The sequence below is a fragment of the Staurois parvus genome, unplaced genomic scaffold (genome assembly GCF_062004578.1).
Source record: "Staurois parvus isolate SC_StPar_1 unplaced genomic scaffold, SC_StPar_1.0 ptg000092l, whole genome shotgun sequence".
Classification (NCBI taxonomy): Eukaryota; Metazoa; Chordata; class Amphibia; order Anura; family Ranidae; genus Staurois; species Staurois parvus.
Genome location: NW_028317888.1, coordinates 2,293,430 through 2,316,432, shown reverse-complemented (window position 1 = coordinate 2,316,432; position 23,003 = coordinate 2,293,430). Strand labels below are relative to the sequence as shown.

Here is a 23,003-nt window from a genome sequence, read left to right as displayed (position 1 = left end):
TCCTGTCGAGGTGGTGGTGAACAACATTCTGGGTGAGGTTGGGAAGATTCGGGGTCTTGAGAAGGACAGGTGGCGGCCGGGAGCCTGGACAAAGGCGTGGAGGAATGTCAGGTCCCCGTAGCTGCTGTCTGTCAGTCTCTGGGGGCGTGGCTTCTCTTTCTGTCCTTTCACGTCCCCTAGATTTTGTAACATCAGATTTTTGAAGAAAGGCTGCATGCATGGGATTGATGTATGGGATGAATGTGTGGGATCAATGTATGGGGTGAATGTTTAATCGTTTCTTAGCCTGAGGGGGTGTTTAGGTGACGGTCAGGATTTGTTATTTTGCTGAAGTAAGCTGGTTTTGTTTAAAAATACATATTTTTATTCTGTATATATGTAAATATGATTTTTATGATGTTTTTTGTTTGCAAGATTTTAATAAACAAAAAATTTACACTCTAATGTCCCCTCCCCCACAGTCACATCAGTCTCTGCACCAGAGGAGCTTACACTCGAATGTCCCCTCCCCCCTTATTCACATCAGTCTCTACCAGAGCAGCTTACACTCTACTGTCCCCTCCCCCACGGTCACATCAGTCTCTGTACCAGAGGAGCTTACGCTCTAATGTTCCCTCCCCCACAGTCCCATCAGTCTCTGTATCAGAAGAGCTTACACTCTAATGTCCCCTCCCCCACAGTCACATCAGTCTCTGTACAGAGGAGCTTACACTCGAATGTCCCCTCCCCCACAGTCACATCAGTCTCTGTACCAGAGGAGCTTACACTTTAATGTCCCCTCCCCCCCAGTCACATCAGTCTCTGTACCAGAGGAGCTTACACTCTAATGTCCCCTCTGCCACAGTCACATCAGTCTCTATATCAGAGGAGCTCACGCTCTAATGTCCCCTCCCCCACAATCACATCAGTCTGTAGTGACTTTTGGACTATTTATTAAGAAAAATGATATTATCCCAAAAAGGAAATTCTAAGCTGACTCTTATGGGTTAAAATAGTTGATGAACTTCAGGTGACCTTCCAGGAAGCCACCATAAACCATGAGTGGAGGAGATCTGTGTGACATACAATGGGGACCAAATCCACTATGTGAGGCCTGCAGATGATCAAACACAAGATACCGTACAATGACAATGGTGGACTGAACCTTAGTGACTCTGGTTCTCACAGGACCTCGCAGATGATCAAACACAAGATACCGTACAATGACAATGGTGGGACTGAACCTTACTGACTCTGGTTCTCACAAGTCCTCACAGATGATCAAACACAAGATACCGTACAATGACAATGGTGGGACTGAACCTTAGTGACTCTGGTTCTCACAAGACCTCGCAGATGATCAAACACAAGATACCGTACAATGACAATGGTGGGACTGAACCTTAGTGACTCTGGTTCTCACAAGTCCTCACAGATGATCAAACACAAGATACCGTACAATGACAATGGTGGGACTGAACCTTAGTGACTCTGGTTCTCACAAGACCTCGCAGATGATCAAACACAAGATACCGTACAATGACAATGGTGGGACTGAACCTTAGTGACTCTGGTTCTCACAGGACCTCACAGATGATCAAACACAAGATACCGTACAATGACAATGGTGGACTGAACCTTAGTGGCTGGTTCTCACAAGACCTCGCAGATGATCAAACACAAGATACCGTACAATGACAATGGTGGACTGAACCTTAGTGACTGGTTCCCACAAGACCTCGCAGATGATCAAACACAAGATACCGTACAATGACAATTGTGGGACTGAACCTTAGTGACTCTGGTTCTCACAGGACCTTGCAGATGATCAAACACAAGATACCGTACAATGACAATGGTGGGACTGAACCTTAATGACTCTGGTTCTCACAGGACCTCTCAGATGATCAAACACAAGATACCATACAATGACAATGGTGGGACTGAACCTTAGTGACTGGTTCTCACAAGACCTCGCAGATGATCAAACACAAGATACCGTACAATGACAATGGTGGACTGAACCTTAGTGACTCTGGTTCTCACAAGACCTCTCAGATGATCAAACACAAGATACCATACAATGACAATGGTGGGACTGAACCTTAGTGACTCTGGTTCTCACAAGACCTCTCAGATGATTAAACACAAGATACCATACAATGACAATGGTGGGACTGAACCTTAGTGACTCTGGTTCTCACAAGACCTCGCAGATGATCAAACACAAGATACCGTACAATGACAATGGTGGGACTGAACCTTAGTGACTCTGGTTCTCACAAGACCTCTCAGATGATCAAACACAAGATACCGTACAATGACAATGGTGGACTGAACCTTAGTGACTCTGGTTCTCACAAGACCTCGCAGATTATCAAACACAAGATACCGTACAATGACAATGGTGGGACTGAACCTTAGTGACTCTGGTTCTCACAGGACCTCGCAGATGATCAAACACAAGATACCGTACAATGACAATGGTGGGACTGAACCTTAGTGACTCTGGTTCTCACAAGTCCTCGCAGATGATCAAACACAAGATACCGTACAATGACAATGGTGGGACTGAACCCTAGTGACTCTGGTTCTCACAAGACCTCTCAGATGATCAAACACAAGATACCGTACAATGACAATGGTGGGACTGAACCTTAGTGACTCTGGTTCTCACAGGACCTCGCAGATGATCAAACACAAGATACCGTTCAGTGACAATGGTGGGACTGAACCTTAGTGACTCTGGTTCTCACAAGACCTCTCAGATGATCAAACACAAGATACCGTACAATGACAATGGTAGGACTGAACCTTAGTGACTCTGGTTCTCACAAGACCTCGCAGATGATCAAACACAAGATACCGTACAGTGACAATGGTGAACTGAACCTTAGTGACTCTGGTTCTCACAAGACCTCGCAGATGATCAAACACAAGATAACGTACAATGACAATGGTGGGACTGAACCTTACTGACTCTGGTTCTCACAAGACCTCGCAGATGATCAAACACAAGATACCGTACAGTGACAATGGTGGACTGAACCTTAGTGACTCTGGTTCTCACAAGACCTTGCAGATGATCAAACACAAGATACCGTACAATGACAATGGTGGGACTGAACCTTAGTGACTCTGGTTCTCACAAGACCTCGCAGATGATCAAACACAAGATACCGTACAATGACAATGGTGGACTGAACCTTAGTGACTCTGGTTCTCACAGGACCTCGCAGATGATCAAACACAAGATACCGTACAATGACAATGGTGGGACTGAACCTTATTGACTCTGGTTCTCACAGGACCTCGCAGATGATCAAACACAAGATACCGTACAATGACAATGGTGGGACTGAACCTTAGTGACTCTGGTTCTCACAGGACCTCGCAGATGATCAAACACAAGATGCCGTACAATGACAATGGTGGGACTGAACCTTAGTGACTCTGGTTCTCACAGGACCTCGCAGATGATCAAACACAAGATGCCGTACAATGACAATGGTGGGACTGAACCTTAGTGACTCTGGTTCTCACAGGACCTCCCAGATGATCAAACACAAGATACCGTACAATGACAATGGTGGACTGAACCTTAGTGACTCTGGTTCTCACAAGACCTCGCAGATGATCAAACACAAGATACCGTACAATGACAATGGTGGGACTGAACCTTAGTGACTCTGGTTCTCACAGGACCTCGCAGATGATCAAACACAAGATACCGTACAATGACAATGGTGGGACTGAACCTTACTGACTCTGGTTCTCACAGGACCTCGCAGATGATCAAACACAAGATACCGTACAATGACAATGGTGGGACTGATCCTTAGTGACTCCGGTTCTCACAGGACCTCGCAGATGATCAAACACAAGATACCGTACAATGACAATGGTGGGACTGAACCTTAGTGACTCTAGTTCTCACAAGACCTCACAGATGATCAAACACAAGATACCGTACAATGACAATGGTGGACTGAACCTTAGTGACTCTGGTTCTCACAGGACCTCGCAGATGATCAAACACAAGATACCGTACAATGACAATGGTGGGACTGAACCTTTCAAAACCTTGTGAGAAAAATGAGATCTGTAAAATACTCACCATGCCTCTTTTTAAATTTCTTTGGGTGTCTACTTTCCAGAAAGGGTTCATTTGGGGGGGTCTGGTGCTATCCTGGCATTTCAGGACCTCCAAAACTGTGATAGGTAGTGAGGAGGTGAAATGAGGAACTTACGAACCTTTAGGCTTTCAAAGTGGTCACTGGATTTCAGGCTCCTGTATGTGGCTAGGCTCCCAAAAAGTCTCACACATGTGGTACCCCCATACTCGATAGAAGTAGCAGAATGTATTTTGGGGTGTAAGTCCACATATACCCATGGCTCATGTGAGAAATAAATCATTTAAATGACAACTTTGTGTAAAAAAAAATGTTTTTGTCATTTTCCAAAAACTAGTGGAACAAAAAAAAAACCTTCCATGAACTCAATATATCTCTCAGCAGATAGCTTAGGGTGTCTAATTTCCTAAAAGGGGTCATTTGAGGGTGTTTGTACTGTCCTGGTATTTGAGGGTGTTTGTACTGTCCTGGTATTTGGGAGTGTTTGTACTGTCCTGGTATTTTAGCACCTCAAGAAATGTGATGGGCGGTCAGAAAGTAAAAGCTGCGTAAATTCCATTATCTATCCCATAGTTTGTAGACGCTATAACTTTCACACAAAGCAATCAATATACACTGATTGGGATTTTTTTTACCAAAACATGGAGCAGAATACATTTTGGCCTAAATTTATAACAAACTTTGAGTTTACTATATATTTTTTATAGCCAAAAGTAAAAAACATCCTTTTTCTTCTAACATTTTGGCCCTGTTCTTGTTTATAGTGTGAAAAATAAACATCGCACAGGTGATCAAATACCAATGAAAGAAAGCTCTATTTGTATGTAAAAAGGACATAGATTTCATTTGGGTGCAGCATTGCATGACTGCGCAATTGTCAGTTGAAATAGTGCAGCACCGAACAGCAAAAACAGGAAGGGGGGTAAATCCTCAGGATGTCCAGTGGTTAAATATATTTTAAAAATATTCTTCCAAAATATATTGACATATACTTGAAATACTGCAATGTTGGTCATATTCAGTATATTTCAAAATATATTTCAATATATATATATATATATTGTATGATGTAATGCATTTGTATTACAAAATATAGGAAAAATATTTTTAAAAATACATTTACATATATACTGTATGCCTTTGTAAATTTTAATCTACATTTTTGGAATGCATTTATAAATATATGTAAACATATATGCTAAAATTACTTTTTTATATGTTAAAAAATTCTGAAGAATATATGTTTAATTTATTTTGGAATATATAAAAAAAACTCATTTTAACATGCAGCATATATATACGGCCAAAATTGTAGTATTTCAAATATATATCAAAGTATTGGGAAGAATATTTTTAGAATATATTTAAATATATCTTACTTCCATGTGGGTATGAAGTCTTTAGCTGTTAATCTTCCCCTCATATACAGATTAATACCTGCTGGAGGGATTTCTGATTTTTTGACCAAACATCTTATCATGAAAATGTTAATTGCTGAAATGGACAATTGTTTCCCACCCTGGTCACCCAGGACAGGACAGTATACTATTGTCCATTGGACCCATTACCATTTCTCTCATTACAGTCACACAGATACAGTTTGCCTTTTAAATAGAATTAGCACCAGAATAGTCCCCATAGTCTATCACTCTTCAGGAATTCCCTTTTAATATGTAAATGGACTTGTCACCAGTCTATGCATGGATATTCAGGAATGTGTGTGTGTATGTATGTATATATATATATATAGGTAAACATACATATATGTACACACAGTACAAAGTAAAATTGTTACTTTTGCATGTACTCTTTTTATTTCTTATAAAATTTGTTCCTGTTTATTCATTTTTCCTTTTTTATTATTTATTTCCATTACTTATATAGCGTCATCAATTTACGCAGCTCTTTACATATATATTGTACATTCACATCAGTCCCCACCCCTCAAGGGACATGACTGTTGGACTTGCAGAATCCCGAGGCTAATACTTACCTACCCCCTTTAAAACACCACCACCCCTTCAAAAACCTTCCCTCTCCCCAAATAAACACGCAACTCACTTTTGGTGTAAAACCGGCCATAGCAGCCATTTATTTAACATAACTCAACATAATATTTTATTACATTACCACCCGGGTCCGAGGTCTCTGAAGGCACCATTACTCCCATCACCAACTCGGCTGTATCTATTACTCAATGAAAGGCCCCCAGCCGCTACTACACCGCCTCGGGGACAATACTACTGTTACTTAACCCAGATACAGCCAAATTAACTCCCACATTACCAATATGACCTTTTATTGGGAAGGGACACCCATACCTACGATGGGCCCAACCCATAATTCCTCAACTTGTCACTCCACCACCGCCTTCAAAGACCCATCGACCCCTGCCACAGCACACGAGTGTGAACCCTTACACTCGTGTAGCCCGCCACACACGTAATCCACGCTGGATACCATCCTGCAGGCCCAAGAACCACAGATCAATCCCAACTGCATTAAGATGCACCCCATCCGAGCGCAAATACCGCCAGGACTCCTCCTCCAACTCCCTATGACGGACTGCTAGGCCACCATTCCTCACCACAAAACGCGCCACCTCCTTATTCACCTTAACTCGAGCCCTATTAATTTTTTCAACGGAGCGGGCCATCCGCCAATAAGCACGGGCCACTATGTCCGAGCATACCAGCACTGTGCCCGGGAAAAAGGACCGAATCCGCAAAAAATCAAACTTAATGTCCCGGATAACCTCCCGCATGGAGCGCAACCCGAGATCATTACCCCCCACATGCAATACCAAAACATCTGGAGGCCGGTCCAAACGGGAATAGTGATGAATTTCCGGGACCACCCTGGACCACAACATTCCCGGCACTCCAAGCCAACGAAGCCTAGCCTCCCCCCTCTCAAATCCCAGTTGCCGACCCTCTGGACGAACATCCGCCCTCTTAGCCCCCCAAAAAACATATGAATGGCCCAAGATCCATACCAAGCAGCCTTCGGAACCTGCAAAGAAACACACAAAAGAAGGGAGGAGGTAGAACCTTCACCACAAAGGCCCCCACAAAACAAACAAAAACACAGAGTTAACAAAATACAAGTACCACAGAGACCAACACAACAACACCAAAAACTCTTATTTTTTTTTTTTTTTTTTAACTCACAAGAACTGAGGACGCACATACAACTTGAACCTATCCGAATCCCACCGCCCAATCCGACGAACCACTTGATCACCTAAACCCCAGCGGGCGGCCTCCGTAGCTGCCCCAATGCGAAACGAATGAGACGAGTAATGTTCCACACCCAACCCGGCAGACTGCAAACACCGTTTAAACACTGCCCCAAATTGGAATCGAGACAGAGCCATCCCATTCGTATGCAAAAAGAAAACCCCAGGAAGGTCAGGTCTCACCTCGAGAAATTCCCTAACCGCCCGTACCGGACAAATCCGAGAACTCGGAATCTCAGCCAATTCCACCCAGGTACCCCGACCCAAACGGTCCGTTTTTGACTTGCGCAGAAAAATTCGCACCCCACTACCCAACAAGACCACCTCATCTACGGCCAAACCACCCTCGCCCCACTTAGTCCGACTCACCAACTCCCCAACCCGAAAGGCCCCAAAAATTGCCAGCACAAAAGCCGCACGGAACAAAATCACCTCATACAACGAGGAACAAATACAATCCAACTGGCCAACCACCACTTGAAGAACCTCAAAAGAAACCGGCCGTCTAGAATCAGGGATGGAACGGCCTTTTCTGTACCCCCGCATAGCCTGCCGAACAAGGAAATCCTTTGTCACGTCACGACCCCCCGCCAGTTTTAAATGAAAAGCCAACCCCGCCAGCTTGCGAGACATCAAAGTTGCGGAAACACCCCTTTCAAAATTCCTGCCGATGAAATAAAGCAGGAGGCATAGGGCATCATCCACCCCTAAACCACCCCCCACCTCACTCACCAGCTCCAGCCATTCCCGCCACACCTTCTCATAGAAAACCCAAGTGGACGCGCAAACTGACGTCTGAATCAAGGCCGCTGAAGAGGCAAGGCAATGCTCCACAAGTGATCCGGACAATCGATACCGCGTTGCTCCGCTTCTGGTGCCAACCGACGGAATCTGTCCCACTGAAAACGAGATAGAGCATCAGCAACGGGGTTATCCACGCCCGGAACATGTACAGCCGAAATAAAACAATTGAGACCCAAACAGTCCAAAACCAACCGCTGCAACATACGAACCACCGGCCGAGACGTGGCCGAAACACGGTTAATGGCATGAACCACGCTCAAATTATCACAATGAAAACGAATCCGTTTATTCCGGAAAACAGCACTCCACAAAGAAACAGCTAAAACGATGGGGAAAAGCTCCAGTAATGTCAGATTGCGCAACAGTCCTTCCTCCCGCCATTGCAAAGGCCACGAACCCGCACACCACTGACCCTGAAAATAGGCCCCAAAACCGGCCGAGCCCGCCGCATCCGTAAAGAGTTCCAAATCAAAATTGGACACGACCCCATCCAACCAAAGTGATCTTCCATTATAGGAATCGAGAAACGACCTCCATACCCCCAAATCATCCCGTAGCTCACCTCGCAGCCGAACCCTGTGATGCGGGGCCGCCACACCAGCCGTGGCCGCCGCCAAACGCCTGGAAAATATACGCCCCATGGGCATGATGCGACAAGCGAAATTTAACTTGCCTAGTAACGACTGCAATTCCCGAAGCCGAATCTTCCTGCACTGACCCACCGAACTCACCAACCCCCGGAGCTCCCTCAATTTATCCTGCGGCAAACGACATTCCATGGCTTCAGTATCAACAATAATTCCCAAAAAACACAATTCCGTTGTCGGACCCACCGTCTTATCCGAAGCCAAAGGAACGCCAAAATGCTCAAACACATGTTCCACCGTGCTCAGTAGCGACGCACAGATGGAACTACCCGGAGGGCCAATACACAAAAAATCATCCAAATAATGGATGACAGATGCGAGCCCAGAAACATCCCTAACCGCCCATTCAAGAAAAGAACTAAAAGTCTCAAATAGAGAACAAGAAATGGCGCAGCCCATAGGCAAGCAACGATCAACAAATATGCACCCCTCCCATTTGCAACCCAGCAATCGGAGACAACTAGGATGCACCGGCAAAAGGCGAAACGCCGCCTCAATATCAGTTTTTGCCAACAGGGCACCCCGACCAAACCGCCGCACCCATGAAATCGCCGCGTCAAAAGAAGTGTAGGAAACAGAACACAAACCTGGGTCAATAGCATCATTGACCGAACCCCCCCGCAGATGAGACAGGTGATGAATGAGTCTATATTTATTAGGCTCTTTTTTGGGAACAACACCCAGCGGCGAAATTACCAAATTAGGCATAGGGGGGTCCACAAACGGGCCAGCCATACGACCCAAGGACACCTCCTTGTCAATTTTCGCCCTGATAACCTCCGGATGCAACTGCGCCGACTTCAAATTATCCGCCGCTGGAGGAACTACCGCCAATAGACAGGGGATCAAAAAACCTTCCGAAAAACCCCGCCGCAACAGGGTCGCCGCCGCCTGATCAGGGTACCGCTTTAAAAACGGCAACATCCTTCCTACCCTCACCGGCGACTTCCCTTTTTCCAGTGTCACCACCTCTCCCCCGCCCTTGCTTGAAACACCGGGACAATGTATGGGCCCCCCCACAACCCGAGCACTCATGACGGAATCGGCAGCCGGATCCAAACCTGCACGATCCCTCATTAAACTGCCAGCAATAGCCCTTTCTAAGCACGGCCGGCTGCGCAACCGTAGCTGCACTTCCGGCCCCCCCCTGAAAGGGATGAGCCGTGGTCCTCACGGGAGTCATGAGTTTCATCCACAGCCCGATATCTTTATGGTCCCACCGCAAAGATGGCCTAACCGCCATACGCCATACGCTGACGAAACTGCTCGTCATAACGTAACCACGCGATGCCCCCATAAACCCTCTGAGCTTCCCCTATGGCATCCAAGTAACAAAAAAGTGGGGAACAATGCTCAGGCGACTTCTCTCCAATAACGCTTGCCAAAATGGCAAATGCCTGAAGCCAATTAGAGAACGAGCGGGGAATCAAACGATATCGCCGCTTTTCTTCCTACTCCCTCTTACCCTCATCTGGCCGAACTTTATCTAAGTTGAATTTCTCCAACGGTAATAAAGAAAATATTTCCACATACTCGCCCCCCCTTCACCTCCGGCTTCAGATGAGCCCCCAAGGGCCCCTCGAAGCACACATAAACCTCGCATTTTGCAGCGTCTGCCAAACGCACACCATCACACCCCGTAACCCCTTTATCTCCACCGTCAACCCCAGCGTGATCCGCCGCCGCTTCCCCCCTCAGAGCCTCAGAACCAGAGCTAACAGAACCCACCACCGCCGATCGCACTGCGGCCGCGACTGCAGAGACCTGCGGCCCAGCCACCGTAAACACCTGCGGGGGGACCCCAGCAGCTTCGCATCTACCACCCCCGGGGCCGACACCGCTCCCTGATGCCGCACCTAGCATTCCCGACCAAGCAGCCAAAGGTGGCGCCGAAGTCCTAGCGACCAACCCCGCCTCACAACGAGCCAACACTTCCCTGAAACCGGACAACATCATACCGACAACACCATCAGCCCCCGGGGAACCCCCCAAAGACCCCACGTTAAGCCCTGCAGCCCCAAACCCCCTCTCCGCCAAAACAGAAATGCCACTCCCCTGGTCCCGAAACCCCTCAAACAGAGAGACTAAAGAAGACAAAGAAACAGCCCCTGAATTTAACTCACCAGGCTGCAGTCGTTCGCCGGGACCCACAGCCGCCAATCCAGATCCAGGCAGAGATGAATGGACCGCATCTTCCTCAGAACCGCTGAGCTCCCCTTCGGATCTCCGCTCCGCATCCACCGGATCCCAGGCCGCACTAGGCCTCGCTCCGGGCTCTTCACCGGCTCCTGGGTCCGGTCGGCACACTGAACGGCTGGCAGCATCCACCGCACCAGAGCCCAGAGCCGCCCGATCATTCCTCCCACGCTGGGCTCGCTGGGAAGCAGCCGAAGCCCCAACCGACAGGGGGCCTTCTCCTGCTCCTGAAGCATTGCGGTGCAGAGGGGTGACCTCAGCACCCCCCGCCCCCCCTCGAGAGGCTCGCTGGGCCACCAAGACACGCCCAGCAGCCGCAGGCTGATCTCCAGCAGAAGGTCTCCTCCCAGCTCCCGAGCCCAGCTGGCGCCCGGGAGTGACGTCATCAGGCCCCGCCCACCTCTCGCTCCGCCGACTTCAGGGAGGCCCGCTGGGCGGCAGAGGGGAGCCCAGCAGCCGCAGGCCGGTGAGGGAGATGTGGATCCCCGGCTCCAAAGCCCGGGCCGAAAACAGGGGCCATGTCATCACCGGCTGCCGGCCCAGAGCTCCGAGACGCTAAGCCCCGCCCACTACGTGCTCGAACCGCACGCAAAGATGGCCCCGACCTCGTGGTCCCGGCCTGTGATGAGGCGGCACCCTCCTGGGCCCGCCGTGAATCCGGAGAGCCCGATCCTCTGCTCCTAGGGGACGCTGACCCAGTCCCCGCCGAAGGCCGCCCGCCACTCCTCCCACGCCGGGCTGCCACCGCTGTAGGCCCGGAGCCTGCAGGGCCAGCCGCATGGTCCAGACTAAGAGGTGAGTTGGCTGGGGAGCGGGTGGTGGTAGATGTGCTCCTGCCAGGGGTCCGCCAGCGACGAGGATTCCTCCCAGCCCTCCCCGGAGAAGCAGGCCGACGCTTCACCGGCGGAGCTGGAGGGTCCCCTAAGGGGCTCCCAGAACGGCGCAGAACCCTAGCTGTCCCCTCTGGGCTAAAGCGCACCGGAGGCACAGACCGCCGAGCACGTGTGCGCCCAGTAGAAGGGCCTGGTGACGCGGGCCTGGGGCCTTGCAGCATGTCTGACAGCCTCTCCCTTAACCACCCTGAGCCATTGGCTTCAGCTGCCGCCCGCAATTGGGATAGCATCCCGTCCAAGTCACTCATGGCCTAGTATTTTTTTCCCGCCGCAGGTACCAGCAAAAGAAGAAACCACCTCCGTGATGGCACAAGCTCCGACTGACTCCGACAAGACACAACCCCCCAATTCAAAACCTGCAAGACCACCCACAATGCTGCCTACACCAATCAAGTAAGTAACCACCCCCCATCCCCATTTCCTTGCCAATACTCCACCCAAATTACACTCTCTGCCTCGTCTGCACGCCCCAGTCATGCTGGCCCTCCCTTATACTTTGCTCAGTCCAGGCCCTGACTTACAATCTAAAGTCCTTAACTTACATTCATACTATATTAGGGCCAATTTTAGACAGGATTCAATTAACTTGCCAGCTTGTCTTTGGAGTGTGGGAGGAAACCGGAGTCCCAGAGGAAACCCATGCAGGCACAGGGAGAACATGCAAACTCCAGGCAGGTGATGCTGTGGTTGGGATTTGAACCAATCATCCTTGTGCTGCCAGGCAGAAGTGCTAACCATTTAGCCGCTGTGCAAATATTTTTTATTAAATGCAACAACAAAAAAAGAGTGAAAATACCATTAAAAATTGTTCCTATTTATTCATTTTTCTTTTTTTTATTAAATGCAACAAAAAATGAATTTGTATGTACTCTCTATTTTTTTTCAAATTCTTTATTTATAGAGACAATTCCACACTCACAGAGCAGTTCAATATTTCCAGAGTACACAGATTAGAAATGGGTAACATCCCCTATGCAGAAAAGTCATCTTGCAAAATACAGTCAAAGGTATAAACTTTAACACTGTACTCTTTATTTTTAATAAAATGTGTTCCTATTTGTTCATTTTTCTTTGTTTTTTATTGAATTCAACAAAAAAAACACTGTCAGATTTTTTTCTACATCTGTGCACCATTGTGCAGATTTCCCTTCACTTCTTGTGTCAGCCAAACAGGAAGTGAGAGAAAGTTCTTCCAAATTAAGGAAGTTCCTTGGGAACCACCAGAACAAGCGTCCCCATTGGAAGATTTGTCTAGACTAGATATTTCCCATCTCCCTTCAAGCCAATGATATAGATGAATGCCAAACACCCAACGCAGCATAGAGGGGCTCGGTGAAGGTGGCGGTGAAGGTGTGGAGATGACGGATGGGGATACTATAACAGAGCTCGGTCTCATTATCGTCATGCACCACTTTATACCTTTTACCCCTCCTGACCAAAGCCCAGGACACATCATTATATCCAATCAAGGAGTAAAGCCGGCCCTGTCTATACTGTTGTAGCACATCCCGATTCTCCAGTTATTGGATCTATGGACATCTACTTCCCAGTAATGTCTCCCTGAGAAGAAACTTCGGCTGCCTAAAACTTGATAAAAATCCATAAATCTCTCCTCGGTATATGAGCGATGCCGGTATTCTCTCAACTGGGTTGCAGTCGTCTTGTCAGAAGAGATGCATATATTAATATGAGCTGTGTCCTCATCCAATAAAATGTCTACAGCTTTCTGAATATAGACCCCCCCCAATGACACCAGTGATTAGATCTGATAAACCTGTGCTGATCATATGGAAAATCACCCCCACATCCAAATCCCTTCCATCATGTCTCTCTGTGTCCTCCTCATCTCCATCCTCAGTATCACACCAGTCACCTGTGTCTGATTGCTGTAGAACAGTCAATGGATCCATCTTGGGTTTCATCTTCCTGGACAGCTCCTCCATCTTGAATTCCAAGCTGTGGATCAGATCATCAATGGGGCTTAAGATCCGCTCTGCCTGCCTGGAGATCTCACGCAGGACTTTCTTCTTCAGGTCTTCCTGACGTCTCCTGAGATCTCTGAACAGGACAGTGACACTCTGTTTCACCATCTGCTTTGTCTTGTACTTTCCCCTGAGTTCCTGCAGACTCCGGACTCTTTTTCTGTTTTCTCTCTTTTATTAATCAGTTTGTAAAGATAGATTGTCATGTTCCTCTTCTTTAAAAAGACTTCCTGCAGTGTCTCCACCTGGTGTCCCTGATGTTCTCCAATTATAAAGCAGGAGGCACAGAAGCAAGTAGAGTCCTCAATGCAGTAATACTCCAGGGTCTTCTTATGGACGGAGCATTTCCTGGTCTCTGGGGTGGTGGTGGGGTCACACAAGACGTGTTCTGGTGACTTGTGGTGGACTCTCAGATGGATGTCACATAGAGAAGCCTCACAATGCAGGCAGGACTTCACAGCAGGTACAGAGGTGTGGACACAGTAAGTACAGGAGACACCGGTCTTCTCTTGATCTTGTGGTGGAGACAGGAAATGCTGAGAGATGTTACTCAGAGTTATAATTGTGTACGGTGAAGGTCTCTCCTGGAACTCTCCCCTGCTGAATATCCTCCGGACTCCTTCTGTGTATCCAAAACATGATCGATGCAGACCCGGCAGAAGCTGTGTCCACATTTCAAGATGACAGGATCCGAATAAATGTTCAGGCAGATGGAACAATCCAGCAGAGCTCTCACATCGGAGGACGCCATCGCTGATAGAAGACAGAGAGATCAACAAAGCTCCTTATCTCCAGAACCAATTGTTCAAGTGAGGGAGGTTCCTCCACAGAGCAAGGCTGAGAATTTGTGAGCACAAAGGAAATGCAAAGCTCATAAAACAGCTGAAAGACAACTGGAAAAAAAATCAATGATCCCAAAAAGATAAACAAAACAGTGGAAGCTCAGCCAGGACTGGTTCTCTTTGATCACCTCCCCCCAGGCCAATTCTCACACTTACACATACCAGTAAAAAGTAGCTTTTTTTTGCTAGAACATTACTCAGAACCCCTAAATATTAGACAGTTTTTGAAAGCGGAGACGCTGGAGATTAAAATGTTGGGTGTTGCAATTTTTGTAAGGTGAACTATATTTGCGCTGACATTTTTAAAACACAGTTTTTTTGGGAAAAAAGCACACTTTAATGAATTTTAGTGCACACAGACATAATAGAATGCCCAATTTTTGTGGTAAACTATAAAAGATGATGTTATGCTGAGTAAATAGATACCCAACATGTCACTTTTTACAATTGCACATGTCCGTGGAATGGAGACAAACTACAGTATCTACAAGTCCTCCACAGGCAACGCTTTAACAGCCTTTCCAGGTTACCGGCTTGGAGTGACACAGGAGATCTGGTGCTAGAATGATTACGCTCACTCTGATGTTTGCACCGATATCTCACATGTGTGGTGCGATTGCCGCTGCCGTATGCTTGTGAGACTTACATGTGCGTTCGCATTTGTGCGTGAGCATGGGGAGGGTGCTCTAAATTTGTATTATTTTATAATTTATTTAAAATTTTATTTATATTTATTAATTTAATATTTTATTATGTATTTTATTTTTTTTAAATACATTGTCCCTTTACATTTTTTCTTTATCGACTTTATTGCTATCACAAGAGATGAACAATATCCCTTGTGTAGCATGGGCCATGCCAGGTCCTCTTTATGGAGAGCTCTAGGCTCTATTAGACCCCAAATCTCTCGTTAAAATTGAATTTATATTTATTAATTTAATATTTTACTAAGTATTTTATTTTTTAAAAATACATTGTCTCTTTACATTTTTTTCTTTGATCAACTTTATTGCTATCACAAGAGATGAATAATATCCCTTTTGATATCATAGGCCATGACAGGTCCTCTTCATGGAGATCCTTAGGCTCTGTTAGACACCATATCTCTCCGCTGGCCTCCAAAGCATCTGATTAAATGGAGATTGGTTTGTCGGATGCGATATCAGCCGGTAATGGCTTGTGAACCACAAACTGAAACCGGAAGTGACACAATCCTCACCATTTCTGGTTTCCTATATGAGGGGAGGCAGGTATGGATGAACATGCCTCTCCTAAGCACACTGAACGGCAATGATCCCTGGCCCCCTGATCGTCGGGAGAGCCCAGTAATGGTGGAAGGGAGCAGCCAGAGGAAGACCCCCATCCACGCTCTGTAAAAGTGATTGGGTGGCTGTATAGCTGCTTGGATCACTTCTAAAAAGGTGGCCATAGATTGGTGGAAAAATTGCTCAAAAGTTCATTTGAAAGCCTCAGTCATTTGCCTTTCTAAATGTGTTTGGGCTCATAGCTACTCTCAAAATGCAAAGATTTATGTCAAACCCCCCCTCCCCCAAAATGCTGGAAATGCCTGGAAGGCGACGTGTGTGAAGTCACTTTTGGGTCACCTTCTCTAGCATAGCCAAGCAGCAATGTATGGCATCGCAATACATTGAGTGGATCCCAGAGGAGACATTGGGGATATTTTAGACCCTGCATGTCTCAATAAAGAGAACCTGTCACCTAAAAATCATCACATTAAGGGACTTTGAGTTCCCTATGGAATGAAAAAAAAGTTATTTTTTTTTTTTTAAAGGAAAAAATAAAGTTACACCCAAGCACACAACATACCCACCAAACAATTTTGAGCCGCACATATACACATGTACGAACATAAACGCACATATTATTATTATTATACAGTATTTAGCGCCAATAGTTCTCTCAGCGCTGTACATTACAAAGGGGGACAGAACATGTGACAGAACAATACCAATACAATGCAAAACATGAGGGGATCGAGGGCCCTGCTCTTTGGACCTTACAATCTAGGAGGGAGGGGATAGTGGTACAGGAGGAGATAGCTGTGGGGGATGGAGTGGTAGGAAGAGTGGAGGAGGTCGGTCAAGTTAGCAGGGGGTAGGGTAGGCTTCCCTGAAGAGGTGGGTTTTCAGGGTGCGCCTAAAGGAGAGGAGAGTAGGTGATAATCTGATGGGTTGGGGCAGGGAGTTCCAGAGGATGGGTGACACCCTGGAGAAGTCCTGGAGGCGGGCATGGGACTAGGAGACCAGGGAACTAGAGAGAAGGAGGTCTTGTGAGGAGCAGAGTGTGCATTCTGGGCGGTACTTGGATATTAGGTCGGTGATGTAGTTCGGGGCAGTATGGTGGACAGCTTTATACGTCAGTGTTAGGATTCTGAATTTGATCTGTTGCCAATCGGAAGCCAGTGGAGGGATTGGCAGAGGGGGGTGGCGGAAATGGAGATGTTGGAAAGGTGAATGAGTCTGGCAGCCGTATTCAGGATGGACTGAAGCGGGGATAGCGAGCGGCGAGGCAGGCCAGTGAGGAGGGAGTTGCAGTAGTCGAGTCGTGATATGATGAGGGAGTGGATGAGCTGTTTAGTGGTTTCTGGGGTTAGGAATGTGCGTATTTTGGCGATGTTGCGGAGGTGGAGTCTGCATGAGTTTGTTAAAGATTGGACTTGGGGCTGGAAGGATAGGTTGGAGTCCAGAATGACACCAAGTACTCTGGCCTGCGGGGCGGGTTTGATGGTGGCGTTGTTGGATGTGATGGAAAAGTCAATGGGGGGTGGGGTCCGGGCTGGGGGGAATACAAGAAAATCGGTTTTGGAGAGGTTCAGTTTAAGGAAGTGGAGCGACATCCAATCTGATATGTCGCTCAGCAGGTGTGTGATTCGGGCGGAGACCGAGGGGGTGAGGTGGGGGGTTGAGAGATAGATTTGTGGCATAGAGGTGGTAGTTGAAGCCATGAGAGTGTATGAGTTGGCCAAGGGAGGAGGTGTAGATGGAGAAGAGAAGGGGCCCGAGGACAGAGCCTTGAGGGACCCCAACAGAGAGGGGGAGTGAAGGGGAGGTGGTAGCATTATAGGAAATGCTGAAGGAGCGTTGTGACAGGTAGGATGAGAGCCAGGAGAGAGCAGAATCTCTAAGGCCAAAGGAAGTGTAGTTTTTTGAGGAGGAGGGGGTGGTCGACTGTGTCGAAGGCCGCAGAGAGGTCAAGGAGTAGGAGCACTGAATAGTGGCCATTAGCTTTGGCGGTTAGAAGGTCGTTGGAGAGTTTGAGTAAGGCGATTTCGGTGGAGTGTAGGGGACGGAAGCCAGACTGTAGGGGATCGAGGAGGTTGTTGTGGTTGAGGTGAGAGCATAGGCGGGTGTAGACGAGGCGCTTGAGGAGTTTAGATGTAAAGGGGAGCAGGGAGATGGGTCTGAGGTTGTTCGGGTCATTGGGGTCCAGGGAGGGCTTTTTAAGTATGGGGTTGATGTGTGCATGTTTCAGAGGGGAGGGGAAAGTGCCTGAGGAGAGGGAGAGATTGAAGATGTGGGTGACGGAGCGTAGGATGGAGGGGGAGGGAGGTCGTAGGAGTTGTGAGGGGATAGGGTCGAGGGGGCAGGTGGTGAGGCAGGCATCAGAGAGGATCTTGGAGACTTCCTCGATGGTGGTAAGGTCAAAGGTGTGGAGTGTTGGGGGAGCTTCAGTATGAGGAATGTAGGGTGAGGTGGAAGTGGAGGTCAGAGCAGTGGTGGGGCCGTGGGAGAGGGGTGATGAGGGGGTGGCTAAGGGAGGGGGAACGGGGTTGGAGGGAGTTTGAGCAGCGACGAAGTCCCTGCGGGTTATGTCGAGGGGGAGGGGGGATGAGGGGACAGGTTGAGAGGGCGTGTGAGTTGCGGCGATGTCCTTGCGAATTGTGTCAATCTTGCTTTTGAAGTGATTGGCAATCTCAAGGGCGGTGAGTGAGGTGCTGGGTGGAGGTGGGGGTGGAGAGAGTAGAGAGTTGAAGGTGGAGAAGAGTCGGCGAGGATTGGAGGAGAGGGTCTTGATGAGGGTCAGGAAGTAGGCTTGTTTGGCTGCATGGAGGGATTAGGTGTAGGTGCTGAAGGCAGATTTGTAGCGGGTGAAGGCTTGTTGGGATTTGGTTTTGCACCATAGTCACTCCAGGGCACGACTGTGTCGTTTGAGGGTTTTGGTGTGATCAGTCTGCCAGGGCTGGAGTGGTCGGGGTCTGATGTTGCGTGTGGTTAAAGGCGCTAGTGAGTCAAGGGCTGTTAACAGCGCGTTGTTGTACTCCGTAGGAGAGTTCAGCAGGGGAGGTAGAGTCAGTGGGCAGGATCCAGGTTTTCGTGATAGCTAGGAGGTTGAGGGAGCGGGAAACAAAGAGGTCGTGGATGGTGGCAAGTAGAGATGAGCGAATTTTTCAAAAATTCGATTCGGCTGATTCGGCGAATTCCAGGAAGAAATTCGATTCGATGCAAATTAATTCGCTACAAAGTTAACTTATAAAAAGGGTTTCTAGGCTTCAGAGAGCCTTTAAATTAGTGCAGAACACTGTACCTTTAATTTAAATGCCCTTGGAGATGAGGAAGGAGAAGGAGAAGGAGAAGGATGAGAAGAAGGAGAAGGATGAGAAGAAGGAGAAGGATGAGAAGAAGGAAAAGGATGAGAAGAAGGAGAAGGAGAAGGATGAGAAGAAGGAGAAGGAGAAGGATGAGAAGAAGGAGAAGGATGAGAAGAAGGAGAAGGAGAAGGAGAAGGATGAGAAGAAGGAGAAGGAGAAGGATGAGAAGAAGGAGAAGGAGAAGGATGAGAAGAAGGAGAAGGAGAAGGATGAGAAGAAGGAGAAGGAGAAGGATGAGAAGAAGGAGAAGGATGAGAAGAAGGATGAGAAGAAGGATGAGAAGAAGGAGAAGGATGAGAAGAAGGATGAGAAGAAGGAGAAGGATGAGAAGAAGGAGAAGGATGAGAAGAAGGATGAGAAGAAGGAGAAGGATGAGAAGAAGGAGAAGGATGAGAAGAAGGAGAAGGATGAGAAGAAGGAGAAGGATGAGAAGAAGGAGAAGGAGAAGGATGAGAAGAAGGAGAAGGATGAGAAGAAGGATGAGAAGAAGGATGAGAAGAAGGATGAGAAGAAGGAGAAGGATGAGAAGAAGGACAGTTCTGTGACAGTTTCTGTCTATTTCTGACAGTTCTGGGACATTCACTCCATACAGCGGTTGAAACATTGTATCTATTTGTTTCCATAAATGACATTCTGCAGATACACTTAGAGGAGCTCTGCAGATACACTTTTTGCCGGCTTGGAATTATTCTTATTTTCATCCTACTTCTTCTTCTTCATCCTCATCCTCATCCTCATCCTCTTCTTCTTCTTCTGAGGATGAGGATGAAGAAGAAGAAGTAGGATGAAAATAAGATTAATTCCAAGCCGGCAAAAAGTGTATCTGCAGAGCTCCTCTAAGTGTATCTGCAGAATAGAGGAACTCTGCACATACACTTTTTGCCGGCTTGGAATTATTCTTATTTTCATCCTACTTCTTCTTCTTCTTCTTCTTCATCCTCATCCTCATCCTCATCCTCTTCTTCTTCTGAGGATGAGGATGAAGAAGAAGAAGAAGAAGAAGTAGGATGAAAATAAGAATTCCAAACCGGCAAAAAGTATATCTGCAGAGTTCCTCTATTTCTGACAGTTCTCTGACAGCTTCTTCACATGTACAGCGGTTGAAACATCTGTATCCTAAATGGAAACAAATAGATACAATGTTTCAACCGCTGTACATGTGAAGGAACTGTCAGAGAACTGTCAGAAATAGCGGAGCTCTCTGCAGGGACACTTTTGCCGGGTGATCGGGAAAAATCCGATTCGCGCACCCGAAGTAGGCAAATATTCGGATTCGCCGCGAATCGAATTTTTCCTGAAATTCGTATCGAATTCCGGTTCGCCTGGTTCGATTCGCTCATCTCTAGTGGCAAGCTTGTTGCACACCGATCGGGCGTTCAGGAGTGCACATGAAAACGGGGGGGGGGAGATTTTAGGGAGCAGGGGGACAGATACTAAGTTGCGGGGGTTGCGGCAGGACATGGAGGCAGGAGGGTGTTGTGCAGGTGAGGGAGGTGGTGGAGGGCCAGGATTCGGGGAGATGTCCCCCGCGGCTAGGAGGAGGAGAAGGGTGAGAAAGGTGGCATGGGAGCGGGATGTGCAGGAGCGTGAGAAACTACTAGTGGAGTTGTTTGTGTCAGTGTGAGAGTGGAGTAATAGGAGGAGGTGGTGGGTGCCTACATATCAGGGCGCCTACACGTGAACATCGATTGTGATACACGTTACATTCACCGTGCACACTGTAGTGACAGCAATAATTCTAGCGCCAGACCTACTCCATAACGTTAAGCAGATTGGGACTTAGACCCCGCGCCCTGAAGAACCCCGAGCTGTGGGTTGCTAGAGACTCTGCCAGGCGGTGCATGACCGATATCCCCCAAATGTCAGGACGGTACAGATATCCCCCCAAATGTCAGGACGGTATAGATATCCCCCAAATGTCAGGACAGGACAGATATCCCCCAAATGTCAGTACGGTACAGATATCCCCCAAATGTCAGGACGGTACAGATATCCCCCAAATGTCAGGACGGTACAGATATCCCCCAAATGTCAGGACGGTACAGATATCCCCCAAATGTCAGGACAGTACAGATATCCCCCAAATGTCAGGACGGTACAGATATCCCCCAAATGTCAGGAGAGGACAGATATCCCCCAAATGTCAGGACAGTACAGATATCCCCCAAATGTCAGGACAGTACAGACATCCCCCAAATGTCAGGACAGTATAGATATCCCCCAAATGTCAGAACAGTACAGATATCCCCCAAATGTCAGGACAGTACAGATATCCCCCAAATGTCAGGACAGTATTGATATCCCCCAAATTACCTCTTTTTGCAAAGTAGACAGTCCGACCTATTTCATAAGAGGCGTGGCAAGTGTTTTGAAGTTGTAATTTTTTGTCATATTTTTTCAAAAAATGAAAAAAAATAAAAAAAATTATTTGCACTATTTATTTTTTTACATACTGTCACCAGTGCAGTACAGTGTCATCATATAACTGGCATAGCGGTGATCAGGGACACTGACTGGTGACAGTATGAACAAAAAAATTATACTTTTTTTATTTTTTTTATTAGTTTTAATTTTTTATGACACTTTTTTTCTTTTTTTTAGATTTTTTTCATATTTCACTATGACCAAAGTAGTATAATATTACCATAGTAACGTTGTACTACTTTGGGGAAGTTATCTATATATATATTTTTTTTACACAATTTGCTTATAGCAAAGAATTACTTTGCTATAAGCAAACATTTACCTGAATGAAATCGATTCATTCAGAGTTTTTTTGTGCTTAGCTGTGATTTGGCCACAGCTAATCACATGACACAGCTGGGCTGTGATTGGCCCAGCTTGTGCATGTGATCACTGTGACCATTCACAGCTAGACGCACTTGTATACAATGGATGGCGTGAAAGGAAGCCATCCATTGCATACAACTATCATGTGACCTGCTGTGATTGGTCACAGCAGGTCACATGGTACTGGCAAAGGAGCACATATCTGTTATCAGCCGTGTCCGAGGTACACGGCTGGTGACAGACTGCACCACAGCGTTGCCCTGCGGGCATGTGCAATACACTCTCCGGGAAGGACGCCATATGGTGTCCACCCGGAGGGACGAGTTATTCGCCTGGCCACCATCTGGCTATAGGTTGGGCGGCAACGTGTTAATCTGGAGGGAATGATCTCAGTGGAAAGAGTGTCTTGAGTGGGGGAGGGGTGACAACACTAGGGAGAGAGTGTCCTCAGAAGGGGAGGGGGAAAGGTGTCCCCAGTGCAGAAAAGGAGAGAGAGGGGTGTCATCAGAGGAGGAAAAGAGAGGAAGGGAGTATCCTCAGTGGAGAGGGTGTTTTTACTGGAGAAAGGGTGTCCTCTGTGGGGGGGGGGGGAGGGTGTTCTTAGTGGAAGAGGGGAAGGGTTTTTTTTGGGTAAATGACACCAGATCAAAGTCCTCCTGAGAAGTTCCTAAAAAAAAAACTGTCTTGTCTATGTAAAAAAGATAACTTTAGCTGAATATTAGAAAGCACAGTGTATTCCAAGGTGGCTAGGAGGTAAACTGACCCCAACTTTGTTTGCCTACAAGGAGGAGGACAATGGTCTGTTTGCCTACAGGGAGGAGTTCAATGGTCTGTTTACACAAGTCCTAAACAAAAGCTCCATTGTTCTCCGAGTTTCATTTCTCCAGAAG

The 23,003-nt window shown here is 47.2% G+C and overlaps 1 protein-coding gene and 1 pseudogene across 1 annotated transcript in view; one reads left to right on the top strand and one right to left on the bottom strand.

Moving 5' to 3' along the window:
- The window catches only part of LOC149468115 (uncharacterized), a 368,056-nt gene that overhangs the window by 190,252 nt on the left and 154,801 nt on the right, over positions 1-23,003 (top strand). The gene's annotated exons all lie outside the window — the stretch shown is intronic.
- On the bottom strand, positions 13,168-14,623 carry LOC149468117 (E3 ubiquitin/ISG15 ligase TRIM25-like; annotated as a pseudogene).